Source organism: Falco biarmicus, chromosome 2 (assembly GCF_023638135.1).
Source record: "Falco biarmicus isolate bFalBia1 chromosome 2, bFalBia1.pri, whole genome shotgun sequence".
NCBI classification, from domain to species: domain Eukaryota; kingdom Metazoa; phylum Chordata; class Aves; order Falconiformes; family Falconidae; genus Falco; species Falco biarmicus.
Window position 1 is genome coordinate 62,440,681 of NC_079289.1, and position 12,442 is coordinate 62,453,122.

A 12,442-nucleotide genomic window follows, 5' to 3' on the forward strand; every position below is an offset into this window, starting at 1 on the left:
CCACTCCGTCCACGACACCTCATCCAAAGGCCTGCAGGCTGCAGGTGGCGAGAGACTGGCAAGGGACATCACCTGGACAACAGACCCAAACTGCCCAGAGGGATGCTCCATCCCACATGATGCCACGCTTCAGCAAGAGAGCTTGGGGCAAGGAAGAGAAAAGGGGGACGTTCGTGGTGACAGCATTTGTCTCTGCAAGCGAACGTTACATATGCTGAGGTCCTGTGGCTGGACATCTGCCTGCTGATGGGAAGTAGAGAATAAATTCCTAATTTTGCTTGGCTTATGTGCACACCTTCTGCTTTCCCTATTAAACTGTCAGTAACACGATCCCCCAGTCTTCTTTCCTTTCTTCTATTTTTTCCCCATCCTGTGGGAGAAGGGAGAAGTGGAAGGCTGGGCGGGTGTTGGCTAGGGTAAATCCACCACACATATAGATGACAGTTCTTCCCTGGTAAACAATATTTATGTGGTTTACTGTACTTTGAAGGCATACAAAGCTATGCTAAAAAAATACTTAAATTTATTTAATAGTTTACCCATTTTCAACCAGAACTTAAAACCATACTGACAGATTTTGGCATTAGATCACGTAATTAGTGGTTTGTCACTGGGCTTGTCCCTCTCACAAACACTTCGCACAGCTTTAAAGATAACATACAGCACTGTTGGAGAAAGAAAAAATGTGCTTAGAGAGGCAGTGCTTGGGAGTGTGGGAGCAGAATGCCTCACGCTGACGCCTGCTGAGGGCAGTTTGCAAAGGCTTAGTGTGAAAACGTGGTCATTCTCACTAAAGATGTGAAATTTGCTGTCACACTTGAAAGAAAAGTCGCTGAAAATGACATTTCTTCAGTGAACACATTTACCAGAATGGAATTTTTACTTCTTTTCTGATTAAGGAGGGAAGCTGGGGTATAGGGGAAGGAGTATGAACAGTTATCTGCCCAGCCAGTGGAAGATCTATCAGCAGTGAAGTTATAGTGAAAATCTTTTCTCCTGAAGTTTTTGGTAGCTGTATCACTCTTTTTATTACTGCTAGGTCTTTAATCTAGAGGTCCAGTGTCCTGATCAACAGTACGTACCACTTCCTAATATACACACTTTTACAGAGAAAAATACCTGAATTCATGCTACCTCTCTGATTTCCAGAAAATGCCTGGCTGTTAGTCCTCTTTTCTTTAGTATCTTACCCTTTTTTTTACAGGGCAAAAGTGTTGAACATTTTTTTAAATATTTATTTCTTTCTCTGTCTGCCTGTATTCTGTATTTTTTTAATTTGGCAGAAAGAATATGAATAGCAAGAATAAGTTTCTCCAGTACCCCAGTTGACAAATTTCAAATTTATTTAATTTCTTTTAAAAAAAGCCCAGGGCAGGAGGTGGGGGTGGGGACATGGGAAGCAACTTTACCTGATTAATAATGTATGGTCTAACATGAAAGATAGAAGTGGGCAGGAGAGGGAGGAAGAAATCTGATGCCCTGAGCAATAATTTGGCTTTATAAGTTGTAAACCAGTAAATGTGTTATGTGACATCTGTGGGATTTGCATAGCACCTTATCTTTATCCATTTTTAATACATGAAAGTTCGATTGCAGATTGGAAGACACACGTCCTGTTTGCAAGCTGACAAAGTCTGTCCTACAGTCTGCTCCCAACTACGTGATCAGGTAACTTAAGAGCATTCTGAGGCACTTGGCAGCTGTACTGTGTTTACAAATAAGGGCCTTGGTGGAGCTTATCTACCTTACAGAGGATCTTTTTCTTTGACAGCCGAAGATTTGATGCTAGTGAGATTGTATGACAGTGTAAATGCTCTTAATGTAAAATCTAATATGCCAAAATGCATATTAATACAGCTTCTGGAGAGTTTTTCTATAAAGACAGTTTCTGCCTTATGTTTGAACTTTTGTAGGAATTTCAATTTAAGATTAAAGAGGTATAAGTAGTGCACTTACTCACTGCAAAGACATGAATTTTCATTTTTTTCTGTTATGCAAAAATGAAGTAAATTCAGATGATCTTTAGCCATTGTGATAGCTGTTGGTAGTTCGCTGTCAGGCTGAACAGATAAGTGTGTACAATATAGAAAGCAAGGATAGACTTCCCAGCAAAATAAACTAATTTGCAGTACATGGGTTTGCCTTAGACTTTGAATAGGGAACTGATGCCTCTAAACTTTATGTCTTTTTTTTTCTCTAGATTTTATTAACTTCATAAAAAGAAAATGTATAGGGGACTTTATGTTGGATCTTTTCCTTTTGGCTCTCTAGATTGAGCCTTAGTTTACCCCTTCCCTGTCACTTCATTGGTTTTAGTTTTATGACTTCGTGTATACTGTCTGCTTCTTTTTGTAATAATTAGATCTCACTAAAAATTGTGCTGTATTTATGCTGTAAGAAAGTCCAAACTCCCTATCGCTGTGTCTCTGTATAAAATAACTCCCTGTTTTCATCTTCACAATCTGTAAGCTATCTGTGTATTTGGAAAAGAAAGCCACAAAAAAATCATTATTTAATGCTGATTCAGCAACAGTGTAGGCTCTGTGCTGGTGGATTTCATATAAAATTTTGGATATTAATCTTACACCTTCTCTATCCCAACAGTTTCATGCTAATAGTCTTTCAGAGTGATTCTAGGACTCCTTTTTCAAAAGACAGCAGACTGAAATGCGGGTTATAACATAACAGTACTGTAACTATTCTTAGGAAATCATCATTTAGAAAAGCCCCATGAGATCTCCTGGAGCTATTTTGTGCTGCTCCCTACTATAAAATGAAATACACATGCCATTTAATTTACATAGGCCTCATTTTGTCCTCCATTGGAGCTTCTTTTCAGATGACAGTCTATACGGTAATTGAAACAAAATGCTGAGATCAGACTTGATCCACATATCTAGCAATAGAACAATAGCTTTAAAAAAATAAAAAACCTTGCAATTTGTGTTGTTTTTCTGTGCCTAATCAACTTATTATTTACAAAATAAAAATTATATAAATGACTAGTAGATGGTTTCTGGTTTTCTGAAACTGATGTTCAAGCACATGGGAATTGTGGGTCTGGTTTATTTTTTTTAGAAAATGTGAAGTAATCTTATTCTTTGCCTTAGGTAACATGTTGCTCGCACATTCAGAGATAATTTAATTCCATTGTAAATAAAGTTTCTTGCCCCAGGGGGCCTGAGTTTCATAGTAGGTGTCAATATGGTCTGAACATCTGCTCTACTGAAACAATATTTTACAATATTTATCCAGTTCCTTATTGAGACATGACAACTTGTGTTCTGCCTCCTTAGAAATACAGGGGATGTATTTGTTCTTATAGACAGCGCTTGGCTTAGCAAACTGTTTGTGCTTGTGTCTGTGCTTGGTGAATGATGGGATCCCTTAATGAATGTCAGTTGTTCCAGGAAACTACTGTTCTTCTTCAGTAGCAGGACAAGAAGAAAGTAATCATATTAGCATGAAGGGAAGCTTTTTTAGGGTAGTACTTGGTCCAAATGGATCTTTCCTGGGCTTACCAAAGGTTGTACTGAGAAACACAAGTGACTGCAGACTGAATCCAAGCATAAATTTCAAGGAAATAAACCTTATTTTTTAATACCTTCTGAACTAATTTCTACTGCTATTCACTGCTTTAAACCTTGCCTTGAAGGAACTGATTTTTTGTATAATACAGCCTGCCTAAAACAACAAGAAAAGTAAGTAATTGCATAAAATATTACAATAGCATCCGCAAACTGAAAATGACTGTGTCACTTGGTGCAATGTCGAGGGAGTGCTACCATGCATCATGTGCAACACTTAATTATGACTTAGTCAATCATTATAGTATCTTCAAAAAATATTAAACTATATACCAAGTGTTCTTCTTCTTTGGAAAGATCACAGTGGCTTTTACTTGGCACTTTTTTACTTCCCTTCTCATTTGGGTCTTCAGGCATATATTGCCCTGCAGTACTCCTGTGACCAATGTTACAACACCAGAATGCTGTTTGTCATGGCCACTGCGAAAGAGGGATAATATCTTCATTTTCTAGACAGACATTGGTGTAGCAGGACTAAGGGAAATAGCCTCTGGCTATGCAGGGACTTTCACGCAGGAAATCTAAAGCACTATGGCTGGAAGATATTAATCAGATTGATAAAAGATGTGTAAACTGCCTGTTCCTCTCCAGGAGGCATAATTGAGTAAGAAGTTGCTGTTCCCCAGCAGTGGGAAAGCAGGTGGGGTGGGGATGTCATACTGCAATTCTGCTGGACAGATACTTGTCACAGTCACCACTGATTCTCTTCCTTAAGTCTGTTCCCATCACCTTTCAGCTCCATTTGCCCTGCTTATTGTTCTCCTTCCTACTTCTGTACCTCCCTGGCTGCTATGAAAATGCCTTTCTGCTCTTTTATTACTTCTAAATCTCATTGCAGCCAACACAGACCGTCAGCTGTTCTTGCAAGCCCTGTTTTCTCAGTGTTGTCCATTGACAGGACTCTGCTGTTGCCCCCATTTGCAGTTGATCGGGAAAATTATAAAAAACAACAGAACGAAATGACCTGACTGTCTTTTGTTCCGCTACTGCCCATCTTCACTGTTTTCTTTTGAATACTGTCTTTATTCACCCAGCTGGGGCAGGGGCAGGTTGATTTTTCACATATAAGCAGGACTGGAAAGATTCCTCACAGCTTCATGGTATTTTCCTCAGGAACCCTTCTGCCTGCTATGGGAGAGTGGGTGACTTCATATCTTCAAAGTCGTTACTGTCCTAGGTAGTCAAGATTTTCAAAGTGATTTTAAAGTATAGGGTTTTTTTAAGAGAATAAAATGTTGAAAATAGGTTGATTTAAATAGAGGTGATAATGAAGTCATCTTTTCCACATAACTTTCTTCAGCTGGAAGTCATAAACTCATCAATGCATTGCTATTATTAATAAGTCTTTTCCATTCTAAACTGTTGTGAGATTTATGAACACAGCATTTTACACCAGTTTAAAGCACAAAATACTTTCATCCTTGGTTAATTAACACTAGCTAGATATCCACAAGAGCATAACCCTGTAATGCATCCAAATAACAAGATTTAATTGATTCTTCTATGGCCTATTAAAAACGCATTGAGGGCCTGAAAGATTCAAATGGGAAAACCAGAAAAACTCCCAGACTGGCCTCCATCTGACACTGAGATGGCATCTGAAAATTCTAATAAATGGAAAACTACTCTATATGCAATTTTCCAACCAATCTCTAACTGCACAGAAGTAATGATATGGAAGTTAAAACAAGAAATTGTTACTTAATGCTAAATATAGCCCTCTATTTTGTGGGGGTTTTAGACTGAATGCAAGATGAGGTGAGTAAGTTCAATCCAGCCTCATACATTATTCACAGGGACTGAGCTAACATGATCATTCTTTTTCGTTAAAGCCACTGCAAATAGCACAGCTATTCATTTTAGCACTGTTAATACAATGAAGACATGTTAATATGGAACGTCAGTGTGTTAAATCTCTGATACAATTCTATCACATCTATGTATGTTTAAATGATTTTTTCTATATACCTTTATCTTTTCCAGCTCTGATATTTGTTATTTATTTTTCTAATTACTCAAAATACATGCAAATACAGCATAAACTGAAATAGTTTTTCTACATTTATGCAATAAACTCATTCAGCTCCGTTAGCTGCTCTTTATTCCTTGCATCAATCTGGTATTGAGAGGAAATAATTAATAGTGAAATCCCTGTTAATGGGTGGCCTGCTGACAGGTCTCCTGAGTTCATGTTGACCTCTGCTTGTTTGCAGGCCAAAAACCTCCCATTTTTAATGCCTGTAGCCTTCCTGACCAATTTGGATACTATGTATCTGATTAATTGTTTGGAATGCAGTAGCCCCAGAGGGTCTAATCAGACACTAATGTTCTGGTAAGACAAGTATATCCCTTTTTATAGGTAGATAGTAGTGGCTATACACATAGTAGCAGTGCTCAGCAGTATTACAAAAAAATAAGCTCTGTAATGAATATTCCATTTTCTAACTTTTACACCTCTCATGAAGACATGAGGAAGAGCGGTGAAATTACTTGATCTTACAAAACCTGTAGCAGAGCTTGAAATGCAAAACAAACTTTAAGATTTACTTTACCACACTGCTTCCAAAGCCAGCCTGCACAACCCAAGCACGCAACGTTTTTTTCCAGCTTTGTTGGATTTTTCAATTGTTTTGTACAGCTACGAAGCAGTAATGAGCACAGTGTTTTATAACATCCTTAATACAGCCAAGCTGTTTGTTCTTCACGTGCAGACCTTCACAAAGCGATTGTAATCCTTGTCACTTTCTTGTGTGAATGCATATACCTCAGGAAGTGTGTGAAACCTATGTAGAGTATACAACGATGCTGGATTTTTGTAGCTAAACACAGATACCTGACTGTATAGGTTTGTGTAGGTCTAGAGCTTAGAATGAGTCTGTGAAATATTGAAAAAAATGTATTAGCAGAATAAAAGTGTTCCACTATCATTTTAGAGTTCTTGCAAGCAGTACCTCAGGCTGTTTCAAAAGTAGAATCAGCTGCTAAAAATCACACTCAGTAAATGTTTTGTCCTGGTAATTTTTGCCCCCTCTTTGGGAGATGTTCGGTTTGGCTTCCTCCTTTCCTTTCCTTCAACTATGATGTATGGCAGACTCCCCCTATAACCCCTAAGAAATGCTTGATACTGTTATTGCTGACGTTCATCTGAATTAGGTGTAAATATGTAAGAAACTGGTCCAGAGCACAATGTTATTGCTGAGGTTCATCTGAATTAGGTGTAAGTATGTAAGAAACTGGTCCAGATGGGAACACACAGATACTCTCTTGACAGGAATGTGTTCAGTCCTAGCTGGCATGGACTTGGCAGCAGTTAGTTACGTGGTTGATTAACTTCTGGGGTTAGACTGTGTGATCTAGCCAGGTTGTCAAGCTCAATCATCTTATGAAAAGGAAGGCCACGTTAACCCTTCCATTTCTAACAAGAACCACCATTCCTGAGGCACTCTTCAGTAGCTGGAGGTGGTCAGCAGAACAGGGCGGTTTGTGAGTCTGAAGCACTCTGAGAAAAAAAGAAAGAAGAGCAGTTTCAACCTAGAAAGAATGCAAATGAGTCTAATGGCTTGGATCCTCCACTGCAAATACAAACCTAAATTCCCTCAGCCAGAGTAAGTATTGAAACTGGGTCTCCCAGAGCTGAGATGAGGCCTCAAACCACAAAATTCTTGCTTTCATTTGAACGAGAAAATTCACAAGAAATGAAACTTTACAATTTTTAAAGGGTACAAAAACAAGGGGGAGTGGGGGGTGGGGGGGGGTGGGAGTGGGAAGGTCATGTCAGAATTGAATTTTTCTCCCGTATTCTGCTTTGGCAAACACATGTTCAAAAAGTTCCCATCCAGGAGGTCAGGCTAGCTAACTGGAGGGATTTATCTGGAGATATAAGCTAACAGGGACATACCCAGAATTATGTCCCTTCTGGACATTTTTTCAGTTTTGCCAGTTCTCTTTCTTTTTCTCTCTTTCTTTCTCATACCTGAGAGGAAAGAATCATAGACTAGGCTTTTCTGTTATTGCTTGAGCTTAAATCTCAAATACTAAAGCATGAGACTGCTTTCTTATTTGCTCCATTATAACTTGGAAGTCGGTGGATAATTCCTGTTTAAAACTCAAACTAGGGCAAAGATGCAGTACAGTGTGGCAGTAAGCCCTTTAACAGAGGTTCCAAGTCTGGCACTCAGTCAGCCATGTGAAATGTGGCTTGCAAGTCCTCTGTTACTTGCTTAGTAAACCTGCTTTTTATTCCTGACTGAACAATCTGCCATTTTGCTACAGCCCTAATAAAATGCATGCTTTACAAACTTCAGCACAGCACTATCCCTGTTTTGAAGGTGCTGTTTAGCAGCCCAAGGGAACTCTACAAGTAAAAGAGAAATCTGGTTAAGAATATCTCAAAATTCAGGTAAAGAGGAAAAAGAGAAACAAGATACATCTCTCCTGAAATTTTTATTAGAAATGGCAGCTTCCAACAGGGCATCCTGAAGTGGTATTAGGATAAAACTTTTAAATTAATAAGTCTGACTAAAAGTCAGAATAGGAAAGACCAGGATTTGTCTCCTGATTTTTCCTGAGATGGGGAGGTGCCCTTCTTCCCAGCCATATTTCTTCTCCAGCTCATCTCACCACCAGTTAGTTCTATACCACTCATATCTCTTTTTTCCTCTCTTGCCTGCCTTTTGCCTTTTCTTTAAACTCTGCTCTGTTGAATACCTGAGTGCCAACCCTTCAAGATTAAGTTCTTCCCTCTTTGGAGTCCGTTCAAATCTCTGCAGTCTGCCTAGCAGTTGCAGGGTGTATCCATCTAGCCTGCTGTGCATTACTTATAAGATAAGCACCAGTCTCAAGTCACCTTCAGAAACTGATTCCCATATTCATCTTTGCTTTCCCCTCTGATGCTGTAATACACAACGATTTGTCTTCTGCTGGAGGCACAAACTGTGTATGAAATACAGTGAGATTTCAGAGCCAGTGTCTGTCTCTGTCTCTCCTTCTCCCCAGCTATTCACTTATGTGACATCTTGTTCATGTAATGTCAGTTCATCTATTGTCAAGATATCTCATTTGTGAAGTGCTTCAGGTAGAAAAGTGGATTCAGAAGTGAGACAACATCTGAGGTCCGTATCTGTTTGTGCGTATGGCTCAAATGTGCAGTTGCATTTCTTGGGTGAAGGTGGAAAGAAGGGACTGTGAGCAGAAGGAATGAGATACAGAGATAATACAATGGGAGTGGGTGAAATAGTATGTGAATGTATTGTGATTGTGAGGTCTTTAATGCAATGGTAGGGTCATAAATATCTGAACAGTAGATGTAAATCAGATGCTTGCAGTAAAAGATAATGGCTAAAGAAGGGTAAGGGGAGATGCAGATGGCTCAAAATAATCTCTGAAATTCCAGTCCTAGGATAATCACTTCCCTAGTCAGCTTAGAGTGGTGTACAAACTACATGACATCAAGTTCTGTAGTCATTGAAGGACTATTCTGGTAGGTGTGAGAGAGAGGGATGAGAAAACTGTGGTGGCTTCAACTGGCTGAACTAAAAACTGCACTTACAGAACGGCATAGATTACCCTTAACCTTAACCCTAACCCTATTAAGCCACCCTTCTAGATGTCTTATACTATGGAAATTAAGCAGGAGTAGACTCAAAAATGCAGGTTCATAACTGGAAGTAGTAGAAAAATAACTGCAGGCAATAAGAGGCTTTCATCATTATCAAAGTTACATTTTTTTCACCTGCACGTAGTTAAGAATGAGACTGATTCTACTTGCTCAGCCAATGTAAATAATTCATGTTGGCAAAGCTGATGAGAGAACAAGAAAAAATGATGTGGTATTTGATACTATTACTTCCTCTGCTCATTCATTTTAATTCTGTTAGATAGTGGTAGAGTCATGCTGTTTTGAACTTGTCTTGTTAAATGCTATAAATTGTTATGATAGCTCTTGGTAGTATAATTACAACTGTCTATATATCAGACAGTATTTCCATACTTTTTAAAAAAAAAATACAGCTACCTGTATTTATTTACAAAAAAAAAAAAAAATAATATAGCAGTCCTAAGCAATGGGATGTAGAAAATCTGAAACAACTTAATTTTTGCAGTAGACAACATAAATTTGAAAAAAATTGAGATCTGCCTTTGATTTTAAACAAAGCAGGAAAAACTGCGTTTTAGGCTTTAAGCCAGAAAACCAGCTATTGCAAATAGAGGCAATGATAAATAACCCGCATGGGGCAGGCAAGAATGATGGAGTGTGAGGGATTCTTCTTTGTATTCTTCATTGGAACACTCCTTAAGCTTGAGTCACTTTTTTTAGTTAGCTTTGTTTCTTTCTGTATAAATACAACAAAGAAATCAAACTGCTGCCAAATGAAACTAAAATTATTGTCAACATTCTTTGAAGAATAGGAAAATGACAAAAATAACTTGTCTTTCATAATACTGTGTGGCAACTGTGGTGAATGACTGTTTTCAGTGCCAGGTACTCTATTCATCATTATCCAAACCTTTGTACTTAACCTACTGAAATTTGTGAAGCAGAGCATAAAATTCCGTGTCTTGATTCTGTTGTGTCTGTAAAATGCAGCTTGCAGCTCAACAAAGGTCCCCCTGAAACTGAAATCTGTGTGAAGAAGTTGTAGAACCAAGGTTGTGGTCAGTTCATCTGCTCCAGTTTCTTAACATCACAACCAGGAGGGCATGTATGACACAGAATGAGTGTTCAGTACTTACTCCCCAGGGCTGCCAGGTGTTGCTTCCCTGTACATCCAAGGGAAGGAAATACCCTCAATGATTAATGTAGGTGGCGAGTTGTTTCAAAGGGGTCTAAGTCTTCCTAGTTAGTTAGATGCCTGTGGAGCAGCAGCTGAATATCAGTACTAAGCCCAGTGTACACTTAAAAGAAGATGGGTATCTAAACACCTTTAGGAGTCCAGACCTAACAAGTTCCTTTTCATAAAGGGCAGATCAGGTCCTCAGGAATATTGTGTGGTGGCAGTACTTTAAAGAGCACTGTTTTGTTATTTTCTTCAAAGAAAGCTACTGATGCTTTTGAGACAGCGTTAGCACAGGAACATTAAAAAACTTGCTACCAAAAGCCTGGTTTTGCTCCTGCCTGAGACACAAAAGATCTCACCAAAAAAGGTTTGTCAGAGTACAGGTAAGTTGCACGAACTATATGGAAAAGTACTTCCCAAACGATCATCTCTGATTTTTATTGCAGTGCCTAAAAATACACAGCTCTAGCCTGCAAGCATGCCCCCAATATAACAGAGAGCACTCCTGCTCTGGAAAATGGGTGGCATTCTGCCCCCAGCATCTGCTAACCCGCAGAGACCAGCCAGCCTGCAGGGCTGAGGCCAACACACATGCTGTGCGCTGCTGCCACCTCCATTTCCAAAGGCTGGTTGTCTGTTCCTGAACTGCCACACTTTTGCACTTACAGAACAGCAATTAGGTGTGAAATATCTTAGAAAGGATAAAACAAAGCTGTAAAAGAAAAAAAAAGGCACTGGATTTTAAATGAAAAGGAAGTCTTTCCTGTTTTTCCATCTCATTTACCTTTTGCCAGTATTTGAAACAAACAAAAAAAATCACAATCAACATATCAACTAACATTGTAAAAAATGAGATAACAGAGAAGACAATAAATTGTGAAAACTTTACCAAAAAAAATCTCAAAATATGTAGTTCAGATGTCCTTCATAGGGCGTGCCTTAGAAATTCTGTAGCAGAGAATACAGAGCTGACAGATTTCAAATTTCAGAATAGGAAATATTCTGATTCTGACATTAGGGGGACATCAATTTATACCAAAAAAAAAAATCACCAGATCAATGTTGTTTCATATTTAAAATCCATTTCAAAATCTTACTTGAAAGGTTGCTGAGAAATGCAGATGTGGAATTGGAACAACCTTTCATGACTATGAGAACAACAGCAGGCTGAATGATGGGATGATAATACACAGAAAGACTTGGGAAGTGAAGTTTAAATTCAGCAGCATTTTAAATGTATATATTTGGCAGCATCTAAAGCCAAAATGTACTACATAGGTGGCAGAAGATAGAATCCAAGATCAGTTACTCCTTTTTTCTGGAATGCAGGAATGTTTTATTGCATGAAAGTTCATTCACTCTACATATATTCTTTTGCTTTTTATTCACTCCTTCATCCTTGGCAAGGGAAATGCAATGAAGAAACATAGAAGAAGTGCTGTGAAGAAGGTCTCTTCAGCTGTTACCCAAGTCCTTTGGCACAAGATTTGCAATAATCTACATCAGCAGCAAATCCAAGAGTTATCTGCCAGCAGACTCTTAGAATCATGGTCTGTAACTGCTCTCAGATTTTCTCTTTCCCCCATCTCTCAGCATCCCCTGCAACAAAGAAAGGAGAGTTGATAGGAACACATCCAAAATAAGAATTCACTGCTTTTCTTTTGAGAAGTGGCAGAGGCAAAGAAATAATATCTTGTCTCCATTTTGAATTATTTATTTTTAGATTTCTTTAAATATATTTTTTTATGAGAGGATATTGATGTGGTTTGGTTTGATGCTGGCTTTGATTCAGTAAACAAATATCCATTTATATATATATATATATACACACACACATATGTGCACTGATATGATTTGAAGGTTTCAAGATTTTCTGGCTTTCGCATTGTAGTAAATATACTGCATTGTTTTGTGGATTAAACTCTTATGGAAAAAGTGGTGAGCAAATAAAAAAGAAAGTGCCACCTAACAAAGAAGCCATCTGTTCTTCTGCCACAAATTGGGAGGGGGAAAAAAAAAGGTCTATTTTGAGTCACTTGCATGGCTTGGACATCCTGCCTTCTCAGTGGGCATATACAG